This window comes from Balaenoptera borealis, assembly GCF_965194805.1.
Source record: "Balaenoptera borealis genome assembly, chromosome: 13".
Classification (NCBI taxonomy): domain Eukaryota; kingdom Metazoa; phylum Chordata; class Mammalia; order Artiodactyla; family Balaenopteridae; genus Balaenoptera; species Balaenoptera borealis.
In genome coordinates this window covers 13,830,683-13,846,405 of record NC_138870.1, presented here as the reverse complement: position 1 = coordinate 13,846,405, position 15,723 = coordinate 13,830,683, and the positions used below count along the sequence as shown (strand labels likewise).

At 39.4% G+C, this 15,723-nt stretch overlaps 1 protein-coding gene across 2 annotated transcripts in view; it reads right to left on the bottom strand.

The window, feature by feature from the left end:
- Window positions 1–15,723, bottom strand: part of LOC309609897 (uncharacterized protein) — a 465,108-nt gene that overhangs the window by 430,054 nt on the left and 19,331 nt on the right. Inside the window, exon 2 of one of the 2 annotated variants that reach the window (XM_082352030.1) lies at window positions 12,725–14,041. The exons of the other annotated variant lie outside the window; for it this stretch is intronic. The gene's annotated coding sequence lies outside the window, so the exon portion shown is untranslated. The remainder of the gene's footprint in view (window positions 1–12,724; window positions 14,042–15,723) is intronic. 2 annotated transcript variants of the gene reach the window in all.

The following is a 15,723-nucleotide window of genomic DNA, read 5'->3' as shown; positions in this document are numbered from 1 at the left end:
CCTATAATGGAAAATCATCTGAAAAAAATATACATGTATAACTGAATCACTTTGTTGTACACCTGAAACTAACACAATATTGTAAATCAACTATACTTCAATTAAATATATATATATACAATTAAATATATAAAATATATATTTAATGCTATTCTTTTATATATACACGTATATACATATATACATATAAAAGAATGGCACTAAATATAAATTTATTGGCAGGGATTTTTTCTTTTTGGTCTATCTTAACTGTGGTTTCCCAACCATAGATGAATGGCTGACACTTACTATATACTTATTAAATATTTCTTGAATCCAAAATACTAGAACTGGCATGTGGTTACAGTTGTCACATATATCTGTGCCATGTTGCTTTTCCACAGATGCCCATTCTATTAAGATATGCCCTTGCTGTAAATTTTTCCTAGCCAAGCTAGTGGCATTCTGTCATTTAAAAAAGCTTTAAGCTTAGCAGTACTTTTCTGATTCTTTTCACTTGGTTACTGGGGATTCTTAAATACTGGATGTTTTAAAATATCATATGGACCCTTATTTGCTTCAAACTTGGAAACAATGCTTAGGGCTGGCAGAGATAGCTAGCTGTCCACCAAATATTTATGATTCCCTTCCATAATGCAGAGCAATTGTTGGGAAGAGGCTGCCCTGTCAAAGAGTACATTTCTCAGCCTCAGGCCCCACTAAATAATTTGTGTGGCCTGGTGTAAAATAAAAATGCTGACCCCACTTTTAAAAAATTATCAATAATTTCAAGATAATGATAACAGAGCATTAAACCCAGCACGGAGCCCTTCTAGGCATGAGGCCCTGTGCTGCCCAGGTCATCAGCCCGTGACGCTCTACCTGCTCAGCCCCCATTGCATCTGGAGTCGGGGATAAACAAGGGTGTGATTAGTTCTTGTCAACAGAACGTGAGCAGAAGTGGTAGATATCACTTCAAGGCAAGATCGTTAAGAAACACGTGTGTCTTCTCCATCCTCTCCCTTCCACCAGCTGAATATCACTGGTCAGAGTGAGCTCGGATGCCTGGGTTGTGCATGTCAGAGCCTCCACGGTCCCGGATCTCAGAATAACTGTGTTCCATGGCTCCTGCTTTCCCCACCCTCCACTTCAGCTGGTACCAAACACAAACTTTGGATGTCAGTTAAGTAAAAAATAAATGTTTGATATCATAAGCCCCTAAGACTTGGGAGTTTCCCGTTATGGCAGCCAGCGATACCTTAACTAATACAAGAGTTGAGGAGATAAAACTCTGAGCTGAAATCCCTTAAGGCAGGCAGAGGATTCCACTGTTCTGCTCATACTAAGTCTCAACCTCCAATTCTCTCTGTTCTACGCCTGCTTTGAACATATATTAGGTTCTTAAAGCACATTTATCCATTCATTATTTCAACAGATAGTTTCTAAGCGTCTCCCATGTGCCAGCTACTGGGTACTAGGGATTCAGCAGTGCACAAGACAGATGAAGTCCCTACCCTCATGAAACATACATTCCAGTGAAGGACTCTGTTGAATAAATGAATGAAAGAAGAGATGAATATATCAGAAGAAAAATAAATAGCACCCAGGCCAGAGTGGATGGTTTTACTTCCCAGAAACTGTCGTGATACATAAGAATCACCATAATATCAGTTAAGACCATCTTATACCACTGTAGGAGCTTAGCAGTACTTTTTTGATTCATAACCTCCTTTGGGTAGCAAATGCCCCAGTATATGAATGAGTTCTAAACCATCATCCAGGAAACCTGCAACCACCCATGATAGGAGAGAAGTAGTAGAATGTGGGGAGTATTATTGGTTCCCTTCCTAATCCAAAGTTAAAAGCTTAGAGAAATACCAACTGAGAAATAGCCATTTTGCCCATAAACCAGATTCCATTCTGCCTGGCAGTACCATTACCTTTGGAAGATAAGCACATACTCTCTTAGCATAAAAAGTACATAGTATTTTGGATCTTGTTGTAAAAATCTTACAGAAATAGCTACAACACAACGGTATAATAATGAACTTAAAGCAGTGTGACAACCAAATATGGTATAGCAGGGCTTTCAAATCCAACATCTGGGACTTCCCTGGTGGCGCAGTGGTTAAGAATCCGCCTGCCAACACAGGGGACACGAGTTCGATCCCTGGTCCAGGAAGATCCCACATGCCGCAGAGCAGCTAAGTCCGTGCGCCACAACTACTGAGCCTGTGCTCTAGAGCCTGCAAGCCACAACTACTGAGCCTGCGTGCCTAGAGCCCGTGCTCCACAACTAGAGAAGCCACCGCAATGAGAAGCCCACGCACCGCAACGAAGAGTAGCCCCCGCTCGCCGCAACTAGAGAAAGCCTGTGCGCAGCAACAAAGACCCAACGCAACCAAAAAAAAAAAAATTCAACATCTGAAGCAATAATTTTTAATTACTTTAATTTTTTTTACATCTAAGCAATTTTAACAGCAAAATATTTTTTAATTAGCCACGTGCAGAAACTATACAAATTAGCTTAAGCCCCCATTTCCCCAAACTCAAGAGATTTCTGAAGGCCTTGCCCAAACTCAGACATGGTCTTTGATATAAGTCCAGCCTTTTACTTTCCCTTTTCTCACACTGAAAAATCAATCCCTTCAACCCCAGCAGAAATAAACTACTCTCGAATGTTAATTATCTACTCTGTCTTTTTACTTTTTAAGCACAAGGCATATACAAAATATGCAGCTCAGTATCTGTCTCAATGGGAACACACCCACATAACCACTTCCCAAGTTAAGGATTAGAATAGTCCTAGACCTCAATCCGCTTGTGTCCCTTCCCAATCATAATCCCTTCAGTCCTTCCCAGAGGCAACCTACATCCTGATGTCTAACACCATAAATTAGCTTTGTCTGTTTTTGAAATTTATATAAATGGAATCATACCATATGTATTTTTTGTTCTCCTGACTTCTTATTTTGAAAAATTTTTAAGCCTAGAGACAAGTTATGATTGTATTTTTTAAAATCCATATATCATTAACCTAGATTTACTAGCTGTAAATATTTGACCACACTTGCTCAGTCTATCTCTCTCTCTTTTGATAGATGCAGGATTGGTAGATAGATGATAGATAGATAGATAAATGAATTATTAAGAAGTAAATTACAAATTATGGACATGACACCTCATTTTTAAATACTTCACCATGCATGTCCTAAGAATAAAGCCATTCAGTTACATAACCATAATATAATCACACTTAAGAAAATTAACAATTCCATAATATCTAATATCCAGTCCATATTTAATTTTCCTCAATTATGCCAAAAATGACTTTTATAAATTCATTTTCTATGCAGTATTCAATCAATTCTCTCTTATTACATTTGGTTGTTAACTGTCTCTTTAGTCTCTTTTAATCTAGTACCTAAGCCCACTCTTTTTCCCTCCATGACCTTTCCTTTTAAGAAAGTCTAGACAAATTTGTCTTTAAAGCAACACACACTCTGAATTTGTCTGTTTCTCTACGGTGTCACTTAACTTGTGCCTCCATCCCCTGTATTTCCTCTGCTCTACAGATTAGGTCTAGAGGCTTGATGAATTCGGGTTAAATATTTTTGGCAAGAATACTTTATAGAAGTCTATCCTATGTTTACATCTCTCCAATACACTTTCGTATTCACTCTTCTCATATAAATTCCTTCCCAATCCTCTGTGGCTCTTTCCAAGAAGAGTAGCAATTAAGCCAGGAACCCTACAGTAAAACAAAAGAGGTTCACAGAAAGTATGGAAGAAAATCTTGTCAATATATGCATAGCATTTAACTTAGAGGGCTGCAGCATCATTTTTTTTTTTCATTGAGGTCTTAGTTCCCCGACTCTCACAATGGAAAAACGGAGTCTTAAATTTCATGTAAGAAGGACAGCTTTCTTTGTTTTCTTACTATTTTAGAGAGAGGTAGCCAAGTCTGATTTTGCAGTTACCATTTAGTAAAGACAAATATTTAACAGTTCATTTCATGTCTATCAGCATCAAAAAAGGCAGAAAAAGAGAAGTGAAATAAAATTAGAGAATTAAGAGGTGAACAAAGATAGTATAGAGAAGTGACTTTCAAGCTTTTTAGACCATGACTTACAACCAAGTATACGCGAGAATATATAAAATGAAAAAAAGTCATAAAACCATACATAAAACCCTCATTACGTGTGAAGAAACCCTGACACTTTATATCCTAGTCTCTCATTAATTTTTTAAAAATAAAAGAATCTGTGTTTTATCCCTAAAATTTTTATAACCCCTCAATGGTTCATGCCCTGGAGTTGGGGGAAGAATGCTTTAGGCTAGCTAGTCGAAGTGGTTAGCAAAGAAATGAGGAGGAACTGGAGTAAGAGTAATAGCCCACCTCAGTAGAGAATTATATTTTAATTATTCAAATCAATGTTTTCCTTCAGTTTAGCATCTTATAAAGAGCAACTAGAGTCAAAAGACTTTAGTTTGAATTCTCGCCTAATTATTTTCAGCCAAGTTACCTTGAGCGTGTCCCTTGGACTTTGGGGGATTGGAGTCCTCTGCTGTGAAATGGACATGATATCAACAAGTAAAAGTTAAAGGAGAAAGGGATGTGAAAGAACTTGGCACAAAGCAGCAGGTGAAAGCTGTGTTATGGTTCTAGGGAGTGAGCTCTAAAGCCGTAGTACTACAACCGCCCTTTCCCTGAAGAAATCAGAGCATGTAAATCATGTGAGCTTTCAGAATCATTTTAAAGTGTGCCCCTTTGCCCTGATAAACCATCACTTCCGGTGTTTCAGACTATTTGGAGAAGAGTAAGTTAGACAGTGAGAGGCACTGGGCAAAAAAGGTCTCGGTATATAACTAAATCCTCCCTGACTGAGAAGATTTTTGGATGAAGAAATGATGGAAATTGGCACAAATGACCAGCTCAAATGATGTGAATTTCCTGCGATGAAAACAGTAATTGAAAACCAGTAAAATGGTTTAAGTTTGTGCTGGTTTATTCCTCTAAGCGGATGTGTCTCGCTTATCATTTGTTTTAATTATTCCTGATGTGTTGCCGATCACATCACAAGCTTCTTCAAAGGGAAAGGAATAAGCAGTTGTCATAACAACAAAGCTCTTCATTACCCTGGGAACCTTGGACAGCTTTATTTAAAATGAAGGAGAAAAAAGAAGCCTAACCAATTAGCTTTATCAGTCTGATTCATGTTCTTAAACTGATAACAGTGTTTCCTGAAGAACTTACAATTTGATGGGGAATGTGTCATGAATATTTATGGTAACATAAAACTCAGAAAAAAATTGGCTAGCTAATTATCACTTGGAAGGTGCTTCTGGTCAAATTTCTGCCCAGTGATCCATTTGATTTTTTTAAAATGACTTTTATTAAACAAATCGAAGAATTAGTGGGACTTTTGCCAACATACATCCACTGGTTCAAGAACAGCAATGAGACCTATTTAGGTTTAAACTTTAAAGCCCAGGCTTCACCCTCAGCTAATTTGATTTGTGTTGTTTGCATTGTTACACGGAAGTGTTCTCACCTGCCTTCCAACCTTCCCTCTCTGTGTCAGAGATACAGAGGAAGTCCCCAGAGAGTTTTAATTCTGCCCTTCTCTGCAAAATTAAAAAAGCAGATGTTTTCTTCTGGCTGCAGCAGATAAGACTGAGAAGTAATTATTGTTCTGGTCCCAAATCCCACAGGTGTTTTCATTCCTGCCCCGTGACCACAGGAAAAATAAACAGTAAACCTAGGAAGGTCTAGGTGGGGCACTCTTCAAGTTCAGACTTGAAGCCAAATGTCTGAATATCTCCTGCAAGTGAAAAACTATGCAGAAGTAGGCAAACTCTGTCTGTAAAGAACTAGATATTAAATATTTCTTGCTTTATGGGACCTAAGGTTTCTGTTGTCACTACTCAGCGTTGCCATGCTTGAGTGAAGCAGCCTTAGACAATAAGTAAACCAGTGGGTTTGGCCTGATTTGGTCCTGCCATTGTTTGTTGACTCAAAAGGGTTCCCAAGAAATTAGATATCAACCACCAAAGGAACAGTGTGTAAGTTCTTCAAATAAACAACGGTGAACACTTGGAAAGCATGTTCACAAAGTTGTTTTCACATACATTATTTCATTTAATCCTGAAATGAGGATTACTTTAAGAGGCAGGCATATCATTTTTTTATCTTACACATGAGAAAACTAATCCTCCGGTGCTCAGGTAACCTCCTTGCTTTTCAAACAGCTGGTCTCTTTTAATGATCTTTCCACCACACACCCAACTGTCCTGTAAACAATGCACTTATATAGATCAAACAGAAAGAAGTATGAATGATAACAATTTCTAATTCTTATCATTATCCTATGGATAAATGTACTTAGTGCTCAAGAGAGTGAAAAAAAAAAAAATCCATCAACACTCCTCAAGCTCTGCTGAGTCCCCCCGATACTAACTCAAGCATTAGACCAAGCTGTGAGTGACCAGAAAGCCAGAAAATTCTGTGTCCTGGGTCCCAGGATCATTTCAGAAATTAACCACATAGGCCTGGTTTGCTCTAAACTACCTACCTTCACAAACTGAACCAAGGACTTCATCAATTGTTTGGGGTCAAAGAAGGAAATCTACCAGAAACAGCCCACGTTGAGTCAAATGCAGGAGCATTTATTCATCAGGATTGGGACATTACCTTAAACTCCACATATAGGAGAGATTCTTTTTTACCAAAGATTGTGCAGGCAACTATTACTTAATTATGACAATTATACAGAGTCAGGATATTGCATTAGGAAACACAGATGCACCATCTGTTAAGGAAACATGATTTAACTGATTTTTTTCCTAGACTTTAGCCTTGTAAATATTAACTCTACATGGTTCAGCTCAAAAAAGAGTCTCCATGAAAAACATTGCCAACAGGGCACCTGTAAGTTATATCCTCCCTATCCAATTCATTTCAGTTCTACAAGCATTTACTGAAGGTCTCCTAAGTGTCAGGCATAGTAAAATAATCTCTGCCTTCAAGGACTTTATACTGTTAGCAGTAAGAATAAAATACATATATAAATGAATAAGACAAAAGGAACACTTTGGTGTAGGAAAGGGTTTACTATTACATGGATCCAGAGGATAAAAAAGAGATCTGGAGAAAAAGAAGGGATATTTCATGAAGAAGAGGATCAGGGGAAGTTTCAGAGTGAATTGGCAGGAAAAAAGGGAAGACAGCTGTCCTGGCCCATGAACTGGTGTGAACAAAGACACAAGGGCAGAAAGTTGAACTGGAGGTTGGGAGTTAGTTGGTTTAGAGTTTGCCATAGAGGTTAAAACCAAAAGTTCAAGGACCAAGATGCCACTGGCTGAAGGCTTTCCCCGCCCACCCTGGCTCTGCTCTCCCTTTCGGGACCTGGCCAAGGGACAGAAAGGTTTGACATAAGGAGCCTGATAGAAGAAATGTTCACATACTGAGATATAGGGAAGTCATTCTGGCTTATACATGCGTTAACTTGAATTTTATGCTAACTAAAATAGCCTGTTGGTGGCCTATCAAACACACATTACACATCTGCTTTAATTATTAAAGAAAAAGGGCACATTGACCAAAAGTAAAGAATGTCCACGTTAAAAGTAAAGATTAAATGCCCTCTTCCTGGGACACCAATGCTGGTCCTCCTTTGACGATAAGACTCCCTTCCCAGATGCCAAGGCCATGCTGACTCACTGTGTATGTGTTGTTTTGTGTTGTGTTTTTTTTCTGAAACCTTGAAGAAATGTAACCCTGACTTGTTCGTTTAATAAATTTATTTATTTATTTATTTATTTTTGGCTGCATTGGGTCTTCATTGCGGTGCACAGGCTTCTCATTGCGGTGGCTTCTCTTGTTGTGGAGCACAGGTTCTAGAGCGTAGGCTCAGTAGTTGTGGCGCACGGGCTTAGTTGCTCCCTGGCATGTGGGATCATTCCCAGATCAGGGCTCAAACCCATGTCCCCTGCATTGGTAGGTGGATTCTTAACCACTACGCCAGCAGGGAAGTCGTAACCCTGACTTGTTTGATGTTCTTTGTTCTGACAAGATATAAAACCGTGCTGAAAACCTTGCTTCTCCAGAGCAGTTTCTCAGACTACTCTGGGAAGGGGGCTTCCAGGATAGTCCTCAGTTTGGCTCATATAAAACTCTTTTCTATTCTTATTATTGATTGTTTATTGATTATTTTCGTTGACAAGCCCAAGAGCCAGGACACCTCCTTAAGGCTGTTGGCCAATCTGCACAGGCTTCTGGACAGACAAACTGACTCCACCTTCAACCAGATTGGCCTGAAGAGGCTGTTTGTGAGTCGCACCCACCGGCCGCCTCTGTCCCTTTCCCGGATGATCCAGAAGATGAAGTGTCCTGGCCAGGACACTGCGGGCAGGCAGCCGCACCAGAGCCACATCCCCAAGGCCAGGGGCAAGATCCTCCCCTTTGACCAGCTGGCACTGGACGCCCCCCTCCCAAGGGCTGTGGCCCTCTCCTCCTCTCCAGTCCTTGAAAGGGCCGAGAGGTGTCCAGGCATCTCGGCAAGGCCCCAGGAACCCCACATGGCCACATATGCTCCAAGGGCCCAAAGGCTAACAGGCCAGCCGTGGCTACAAATACTAACTCCAGATCCTGCATTGTTATGAAAAAGATTTTGGATGCTGAAAAAAGAAAAAAAAAAAAGATGAAAGCCCAAGGACCATATTTAGCCTGGAAACTGTTTATTTTCTTTTGGAGTTTACACAGTATTTTTTAAAAAAATCAATTCCCACTTTCAAAAGTTGGAAATTTCACATAAGCGTTAGATTTCAGGCTCCTCTTAAAGAATTGGAAGAGCTAGCAAGCAGGCCGACCATTACTGCATGCCAACAATCAGGGCTGTGCAGAGGCTCACCCTCAGACAGGTGTGTCCCTTCCCATGTGTCTGGTCCCCTCCAGATCCACTGTATCTACTTATGTTACCTATATGGCCTGCATAGACATCTGAAGGGCAACAACTAGTCAAGAAGAAACATATGAGATATCTTCTAAGAACTTGAAAGAATTTCTTTATGATTAGGAAGGTGCTTAAAATTATTCTGTTCACTTCACAAAGAAGTAACCAACTATTAAGTTATAAGCCATGAATTAATGAAATAGGAAAAATAGGTTGAGTCATCTACACTGTGGAGCAGCCTGGAATAGATAATTGAGTTGCCTATAAGCTGAAAATTGTTCATTTGATTCGATAAACAATGATAAGCAATGGGAGGTTTTTGTACAGATGGAGCTAATTTTGACTTTTTCAAAAGATGTTAATTCTAAAATAAATTTTTAAATATATAAGCTTTGTTTCAGCGGCTAAACAGGTTATTTTGTGACTATGTTGAAAATAAACGTACTGTGAGGTACATGTTTTGATTTATAATTTGGTTGACCTCAGTTTGAATCATTTGTGCTATAACTTTTTTTCAGTGCTCTACATGAATTTCAAAACACTTCCCCTAAAATCAAGCATAAGTATATGTGGAATCACAATCATTAAAATACTTTAGTTTTACAAGTTGTGTGTTTGCCCATAACTTTCCTTTTCTTTATACCACTTATAGGCAATTATTTCCAAACAGAAAACAATTCATGCCGAATATATTCTAAAGTGCATTTATAAGTAAAAGGCAATCGTTTCTGAGATATAGGTATTCTAAAATTCTTTGCATTTGCTGTTGACTTTTTTTGCAGTTCACTATAAAATGCCAGTTGACTACATAAGGAATTTAAAGTGATTTCTTTCGTAACATTTATATATGCAGAGTCAGCCTTTTGAGTAAACAGTATCTCCAACAAGAACTACTTTTACCCTATATTTAAAACATTCGTGTTTTCCTTATATACTGGTATAATAATTTCAGTAATTTATGGCTTCTAATATAGTTACCTTTTTTTAAGTGAACAAGATAATTTTAAGCACCTTCCTGATGATCATTAAATTAGCTCAAGCTCTCTCATCTTTCCTAAGAAACTATGTCACTGAATGCGCACGTCTCATCCTTCAGCCTTGTTTGCTTGTTTTTCATCTCTTTCTTCATTCTATTACCTCTCCTCTCCCACTTGGGTTATTGGCCAAGACTAAGTCTAGCAACAACTACTCCTTATCCATCCGCTAAGGTTATTTTTCATTTCTGTTGCCTCTAGAACCATTTGTTTTTAGAACTACAGTCTCTTTAGCTCATTACAAACGAGCTTGAATTTGACAATTGTATGTGAATTGCACGTATTTTTATTTCCTGGATAGGGCCTGCCTGATGACAAATTTTAAAATAATCTCCTTTTCAAGGCAAGGGATCTTAAGCCAACAAAAGCTTATCCTTGACAACAGAACGGAGAAAGAAGAATATAATTGTTTTGATAATCATTGGGTTTCTGTGCGAGAGGCTCACATGTGTGCACAGATTTAGGTGGTGACTGTGCCAGTCACACCTCATAAATCAATCTGGCAGGTCCTTATAATCACTTGTGCTTTTCACATCGGAATCTCCTTTGTTTTTCAACGTCTTCCTTGTGCTGAAACCCCGAGATCATGTGTATTATTCCAAAAGTGTTTCACCAAGGAGATGTAAACAGACTTGCCTATGTTTCCCTTGATCTATAATGTGACTTCTTGGCTTAGTCTAAAGTCATATTGTCTTTCTTTTCTGCACCCCTTGCATTCCATGTTCCTATGAATTTGCCACCAGTAATAACTTCAGTTCACTTAGCATTACTGCTTCCCAAGTTTTTCCTCCTACTTGCATATGTGTTTCATTTCACATTTTCCAAACACAATAGCTCCATTTATCAAAACATCACTACTTGGAATAATTCTCTGTATATCATTAGTTGGCAAATTTTTTGTTCGTATTTTATACTCATCCACACTCTAGTAGGAATTTGGTGGTGATTTCGAGAGCCACTCTAACAAATAATTGCATCAAATTCCAAAAATATAACTGCTATTGAATTTCCTTTATGTGGACGTTTGGATCTCTACCTTCTTCCAGCTTAAGGTTTTAAGTTCATCTAGCATCACTGGAATTCTATGATTTCTACATCTTCATGATCTATAGAGTAAAGCCATCGCTGTGTTCAAGAAGGAATCAGAAACTCTAAATTATTCACAACAGAGATTGACACTGTGATATGCTAGGTTTGTAAGGACTATCACTGATCACATATTATAAACAGCTTTGGTACATATCTTACAATAGTGTCTTGCATTGCCATTCAAGTCTTTTTTTTTTTTTTTAAAGATTTATTTACTGATTGATTGATTGATTGCTATGTTGGGTCTTCGTTTCTGTGCGAGGGCCTTCTCCACTTGTGGCAAGTGGGGGCCACTCTTCATCGCGGTGCACGGGCCTCTCACTATAGCGGCCTCTCTTGTTGCGGAGCACAGGCTCCAGACGCGCAGGCTCAGTAGTTGTGGCTCACGGGCCTACTTGATCCGTGGCATGTGGGATCCTCCCAGACCAGGGCTCGAACCCGTGTCCCCTGCATTAGCAGGCAGATTCTCAACCACTGCACCACCAGGGAAGCCCACCATTCAAGTCTTATATTTAACTTTTTATGTCTTGTCTCCTCAAATAGATTCTAAATGCTTGAGAACATGGTGTGTGTGTGTGTGTGTGTGTGTGTACATGTGAGTGTGCTTCTTGGGATTTTCCACAGCTTCTAGCAATATACAGTGTACATAATAGAGTCTTAGAAATACATGAAGGAAGAAGGAAGAGGGGGAAAGGGATGGAAAGAGGCAATGGGAATCAGAGCCCTTGAATAATACAAGGATGGGAAAAGCAGGGGGTCCAGGGATTACTGATCATATTACCAAGTCACTTGTCACTAAAATTTCAATAGGGAAGAGAAGAGGTAGATTGCGAGAGGCAGACCAGTCATATACTGCTTATGCGCTTTGGAAGAAAAAAGTCAGTGATACTGTAGAGAAGAGGAAAATTCGCAGCTTTGAAAGAGGCTGGACCAAACATGAAATATAAAGTGTGGTTGGAGAGCAATAGCTGGATATTCAGCACATGTTCGACAGTCACTCAGTACCCAGCAGGCACTCAGCACACGTTTAGGACCCATTAACAGTAACATTTCCCCATTTCTGTGAACTTAGCCATATGCCAGTCACAGAGCAAAGGGTTTTATGTGAATTACCTAGTGTGAAAAACTCAGGAAATTTATATAAACAGGTAATCAATTCATTTTATATAAACACTTATTTAATGTATGTGACTCACCTTATTGGATTCTTGCTACAGCTCTATATTACAAACACTCTTCCAATCTCCATGTGTACGTTTATGCAGATGAGGAAACTGAAGTTACAAATGAGGAGTGACTGACCCAAGCTTTTACAACTAGCAAGTAAATGGCTGGGCAGAGTTCAAACCCAGGTGCTCTAACTGCAGAGCCTGAAATCAGGCACGACACCTGAACTCCCGGGACTCTGTCACTTAAGTAACGTGCTTTATCAAAATAGAACGATGCACTTCTGTTTGCACGTTCTTACCCATGCTAGGCACCATAATATTAACTAATAGTTGAGTCCTACATAGGACAGTACCCGAAAGGTAGCCTCGGGACTTCATTAAGAGATTTCTGGGGAATGCCTGAATCCATACACAGGAATGAGAGCTATAAACATTTTGCTATTCTTAGGCCTAATTATGGACAACAAATTATAAACACTATACAGTGGAGATAACATACCAATTCCTCTTAGGAACCTTAGGCTCGTGTGAGCAAAAGAACAGCTTCCGGTCTCGAATCTTCTTCACTGTGTGTTGCCCCAGTTCTACACTCTTGTGCTGCGGGACTGTCTTTTTTGTTTTGAGGTCTCTAGGATCAATTCTCCGTCTTTTCATTTGCAGCTGCCTGTAGTTCTCTTAAGTGTCCCCTTTCTGAGTTTCTGGCAGGCTTTCCTCCCCTCCAGCAGGTAGAGCTTTAGGCACTCACCCTCTTCACTTGTTTCTGGCTCAGCGTAGTCTATCCTGCTACAGCTCTCACAGCCAGTTCCTGTCTCACTGGCAGACAGGATCAAAGTGTGTAGATTTTAAAGTCCACTGTCGTCGGCATCAGGAATGGCTTCCTGTTCTGAAAACATCTTTCCCAGTGTCCTGTGCCACCCTATTCTCTGTCAGTCTACACATCCTGCTGGGGGCAGTGGCTCAGAGACATTCTCTTCCGTTGCTTCATACCCAGCGTTGTGTGAGCTCCCTATCTACTTTAGAATCTACCCTTCACATCCTCAAATCCCTTCCTTGTGTTCCTTAGGACCAGCCTTTATCACTGGCCCATGTCAGTGCTCTTTGTTCCTTTTCCATCCTTCGAGATTTCCCAGTCCTGTGGTCCTGGGCCAGAGAAGAAGCCTTAGATAAGCCTCAATTCCAATCCGTGGCACACCAGACTGTCAATCTCTCCTGTGAAAAATTCAACCATTCTGCCGTGGTTCCAGTCCTTTCATTTACATTGAGACCACCTTTCATCAATCTTTCGGGTGTTAGTGAGAAAAAAAAAATGAAATACCCCAAATGCTTTATTCTGAAATGTGAGAATCTTTGCGATCTGAGCTAAAGAAGCTGTAACTTCAGCCACTCAACAGGTATTTTTTAATAACTTCTGTGTACTAGAAAAATGGCAGTGAATAACACAAGCAAGGGCTCTGCTCTCGTGGAATTTACATTCTATGACTTTGTCATTAGTTACTATTTATCAACTACATTTGATGGGGAAGACATATGTTAGGTGTGTGGAGAAGCCGATACATAACATGCCTCTTTCCCAGTTGAATTCAGAACCAACTTAGAGATAGAAGAGATAGACATATGGAGATCAAACCAACAGCTTTATTACTGTTAAAGTTGATTGGAGAATGTGGCTTTAGATCTGCCTTTATCGGTGAATTTAAAAGATTCTTTATTCATGGGATAGTTTGACAGCTGCAGGCCACTTCCCCTCTAGAAACAGAGCCTTTACCACATGGCTGAGGGTGGATGGGGATTCATGAAGCCTGTGGACACGTTCACTCTGAAAAAGAAAAGTCCAGAATGGGTTGAGTCCGGCTCGTTCCGTTTCTTCTCTTGAACTCACAAATTGGAGAGCTGAAGGGAGAGGCTAGGAGAATCATTCTGGCAGAAATCTCATCACATGGAAAAGGAGACCGGAGTGCTGGTTAAACAAACAATAAATGAGACTCTGAAAGAAAGTAGAGTCAGGGAAAACTTATTTGTCCTTGGAACACTTTACTGAGATTTATTGAGACTTCGGAGAGTCTCTAAGAGTCACGGGTCCACGAGTTCATTAACACTGATTTGGAGAGACTGTGCCATGGAATGATTTCTGTAAATGGTCCTAATACTAACGGTGAGTTTTGTTTTGAAAGCAAAAATTGCAGGTGAGGCAAAGACGTAGAGTTGCAAAGCTTTCCATTTGCATCTGAATGAAAATAAACAGTCATTTAAAATACAGCCTATATAACAGAGAAGAGTAATTGTGACGGTAATTGGAGGAAATATTTTTAATGAAGCATTACATGTAGAGACAACTTGTTTGAAGAAGCCTATCATTGGAAATTCAGTATCGCCTTCTTGCAGGCTTCTTACAGGTTTGGATTTATGAAACTATTTTCCAACCGAATCTAAGGAGAAACAAATGGTTTTCAACCATAACAACTAAAGTAATCACCAATAAGACCTCAAGTTTCTTTGGATGATGACTCTCTCACTCTGGAGACTGCTGCAAACACAATCTTATTCCAAAGCTGTTGCTTGTTTCTAGGAGATCAGGTCACACTGTTGAGTCCCCCAATTTATTTAAATCTGTTATTTGATTTCAAGTGCTAATTGTCTCTCACAACAAACAGAGACTCCTCTCAGCTGCAATTATTGGCACTACAATAGATAAACAGGGAAGCCTGAATGCAGAGCGGGAAGAGTTGCCTTGGTTACAAACCTGAGATGCTTTTGGTTATTACAGTTCTAGCCATGTTTTGAAATTTCCTAAAACACCCCAAGAGCAAAGCGTTGCATTCTTTTTTTTCTTCTTCTTTGTGGCCCATCTGAGTTAGTTTTTAATCAATATGGAGGCCTAGTCTTACATGGGTATTTGTACGAGGTCTCTTCAGTAAATAACCATACAAAACAAGGCTTTCATTTAGAACATTTGGATATATGTGTTCATCCACTTTCAGAATAATGACAAGGAATCAGAATTATTGTTTCATGCTAGAGAAGCATATTATTATCTTTGCTGTATCCACAATTACACAATGCAGCCGTTACACTGCATTATCCTCTCATCTCTCTTTTTTTAAAAGCAAAGAGAAAAATAAATCACCTTAGAGCCCATCACTGTTCAAGTCCCTAAACGGTATTTTCCCTCTTGAGTGCAGATTGGGTAGGGCTAGTGGGGCAGGCCAAAAGGTCTCTGCTAGTAATTGTTTTGTTTTCATGCTTCCCATTTATTTAAGAAATTGAGATTTTAAAAGTTAGGATGATTATTCAGATAATGATCTATTAATATAACTAACGGCTTAAAAAGCACATAAGAAAATCCATGCTGTCCTTCCTAGAACACACTGTTGTTTATCAGTCTGTATTAGTGGCTAGTAGGAACTCTCCCTTTGCTCATGAATCTTGGTTACAGGAGGTATTTTTGTTTATTTCCAAAATATCAAGTGAGCCACCAGATGACTTACATTTCACCTACCT